This window comes from Antechinus flavipes, chromosome 1 (genome assembly GCF_016432865.1).
Source record: "Antechinus flavipes isolate AdamAnt ecotype Samford, QLD, Australia chromosome 1, AdamAnt_v2, whole genome shotgun sequence".
NCBI classification, from domain to species: domain Eukaryota; kingdom Metazoa; phylum Chordata; class Mammalia; order Dasyuromorphia; family Dasyuridae; genus Antechinus; species Antechinus flavipes.
Window position 1 is genome coordinate 159978919 of NC_067398.1, and position 3718 is coordinate 159982636.

Sequence of the window (3718 nt, forward strand, 5' to 3'; positions counted from 1 at the left end):
CTTTTCCTAGTGGAAAGAGGAGAGTGAAAGGGAGGCAAGGAGATAGTTCCAGTGGTCAAACCACTTCCACCCTTCTCATGCTACTCCATCCATATACAGAGCACTAATTTGGAGTTCTGTGATTATTACAGGCTAAATAATTCAGCTATTGACTCTTCTGTTGAATATAGTAGTTTTAGGATGTATCTGCATTCCATCCATAATATACCTAAAGTCAATGTTAATCTATTCATTTTCTTTATTGAACTTGTAAAATTGTCTCTTTAGTACTTATATTATTCACTCTGAACCTTATTCTCCAAGTTCTTTTTCCTTCATTTTGCAATTCTATTAATCGGACCCTAGAAGAACAGTAAGAAAACTGTCCTCAATTTTAGGATGGCTCCTCACAAACATCCAGAGTAAGATATGCTCACCAAAGATGCTGTTTCTTGGTAGTTACAACTTCCCATTCCTTTTTTGGACTCTCAACTAAGCATGGAAAAGAAATTAGAAATAATTGAAGGGGAAAATACAAACCCAGATGAGCCTATAGTTGATCTTGATCTAAACAGGGCTCTCAACTTCAAATACTCAGGTAATAAATCAAAATAGACTGACTGCAAAACTTTCAGTTAATATCAAACCCTATTCTGTGACTCATTCACTGCCTTCCTTTCCCTTGTCTCTTAATGGCTGTATGCCTAACAATACGAGATTAACTGTACCCAAATGATGGAGTTACTGTAGTTCTCTTGCTCCATTCCTATTGGCTTAAAAACTAGAAATGATGCCCCTTTTGGAGTGAAAGATACTACTATGCTATAGCAGTGGACTTTTGTTATTACAGATCAGTACACACATGAATTCATTTTAGAGGAAAACAAAATTCACTCACTTTTTTTCCTCAATGAGCCTGATTTGCTTTTGTTCCCCCAGAACTAATTCCAGAGTCAGATTAGTTTTCAAGGCCTGTTTTCATAACTCCATTCCCTCTGCTTCCCCAAAATTGTGTATCTAGGTCAACTAGGAGTCAATCGCTTTTTTCGGCTAATGCTATACATATTAGGGTCTTTTTTAATTAAGATCAATTTGATCACATACCTTCAGTGTGATACACCTTTGAACTTGAGAAACCTGGGTTAGAAGCTCACCTCTGGCATCTCCTGCCTTTATGACAAATTGCTTAATCTGCCACCTTCTCTCTCATCTCTTATACCCAGATCACCTGAGAGGGTTGGGGAAAGAAATTTGACATAATTGGAAACAAGTGTACAGACTATAGGTAATCTAATCAAACTAAAGACAAGCAGGTGAAACAGTGGGTAGAACCCTGGGGCTTGGGATCAGGAAAACTTAATGAGTTCAAATCCGGCTTCAGAAAACTTACTAGCAGTGTGACCCTGAACAAGCCACTTAACCCTATTTACCTCAATTCTTCATCTGTAAATTGAGCTGGAGGAAGAAATGGCCAACCACTCCAGTATCTTTGCCAACCAAACTCCAAACTAGGTCATGAAAAGTCACAACTGATCAGAAATTATGTTTTAAGACTTTTAGCAACAGAATTTGTAATGAATGTGACAATTCATTTGTTAAATTTGCCATAAATTGCGATTAAAATTCCCTGATGGGGGGCAGCTAGGTGGCACAGTGTATAGAGTACCAACCCTTAACTTAAGTCAGGAGGACCTGAGTTCAAATGTGGCCTCCAACACTTAACACTTCCTGGCTGTGTGACTGTGGGCAAGTCACTTAATCTCAATTGCTCCAGCAAAAAAAAAAAAATTCCCTGATAAAGAATAGTATTCTTTGAGAACTGAGAAAATTTCTTTGATGAGTAGCAATGAAAATGAACAACTTTGAAAACATAAAACACAAGGTACCTTTATATTTTGCAATTTATGAGAGGCATTTTGGCATTGGAGAACCAGCCTCTGGAAGAGTCTAGAAGTTCCACAAAGAAAAAGGACTTTTTTCTACCCCAAGGAAATGATAGGTCTAATTTTTTTAAAATGTTACGCAGCTCATTTCAATATTATCAAGCTTTCACCGAATTAAGGCAAAATAGAAGTCTTTCAAAGTAGACCAAGCAGTAATCAAGACCAGACAAGACCTTTTGTTATATTAGTCCAACCAGCCCAGATGTGAAGTAAGCAATTTTAATACCCAGGAAGTGGAAGCAAGGTGTAACATCACTATTAAGGACCCTCAGGAGGGCAGGAGGAAAGGTCCTCGTCGCGAAACTGTAGGACAGGAATAAAATGTCTGGTTGCATGGAAAGATGAGCCATCACAGGCGAACAGCCCGAGTATTGGTCCTATTGGTACCCAATTATGTTGGGGAAATGTGAGGAAGGCCTCCAGGAGATGGTAAAATTGGGTGAAGATGAATGGTTGTGTTTCTCAATCCATGAGATCACAGACCCAATGAAAAACAGACATCTCCACTCCAAATGCTCACATGCACTTTGTAGCAGACTGCCTCCTGAGCTCACTCATTAATCTGATCAGCCACTAAACAGTATCCTATGGCACATTGTACCTTAAAAACAATTATGTTTTTGATGCTCTTCAAGAATTAAGAACCATCAAGCAACCTTATTAAAATACTAAATTTTAATGTTTAGAGTGATAGCACTCCAGTATTAGCCCTGCCAAGAATTGTGAGGCTCTGAGAAACCGAACACTTCATCCCCCCTGGCTTGGAATGCTCTGTCCTTTCTGAGCTCTTTCCAGACATGGTTTGAATCTCAGCTTCTGAGGACCTTTTCTGTCAGTCGTTAAGATTTCTTTCACAAACACTTTCTATTTTGTTACATACCTATATGTTTACAATCTCTTCCCCTTAGAATGTGAGCTCCTTGCATGGGAAAATTTTACCTGTTAGATCTACGTACTCAGGCAGTTTATATAATCAAAAAAGAGGATGATGGAAAAGTAAAATGGACAATTTTGGTAAGAAAATTACAACTTTTGAACAAAACTAATACAGCCAAATTAAATGAGAAACAGATCTGGGGAAAATTTTGGTGAGTTTCTTTGATAAAGGTCTTATTTCTCAAAACAGGGACTGAGTCAAATTTATAAAAATATGCTATTCCCCAATTGACTAAGACATAAGCAAGCAGTTTTCAGAAGAAACAAAGCTATTAATAGTCACATGAAAAAATATTCTAAATCACTGATTAGAGAAATACAAATTTAAAACGACTCTAAAGCATCTATGGGTCACATTGGCTAATGTAACAATAAAGAAAAATGGAGATGTGGGCACTACTGCATTATTGTTGTGAGCTGATTCAACCATAAAGCAATTTGGAACAATGCCAAGAGCTATAAATCTTTGTATATCCTTTGACCTAGCAATATCACTAATAGATCTGTATCCCAAAAAGATCTAAGAAAGTCTACATACAAAAACATAGCAAGCAAATTTCTGTGGTGGTAAAGAACTGTGAATTGAAGGAATGCCCATCAATTGGGGAATGGCTGAACAAGTCACGGTATATGATTTTGATAGAATACTATTTTGCTATGGGAAATGACAAGGGCATGGTTCAGAAAAACCCACAATTATGTGAACTGATGCAGAGTGAAGCAAGCAGAACCAGAACATTGTATATATGAATGAGCATAATATTGTAAAAATTATCAACTGTGTCTCACTCTGACCAAGATCATTCCAAAGGGCCCATGATGAAAAATACCATCTCTATCTATAGAGAAATGAAATCTGA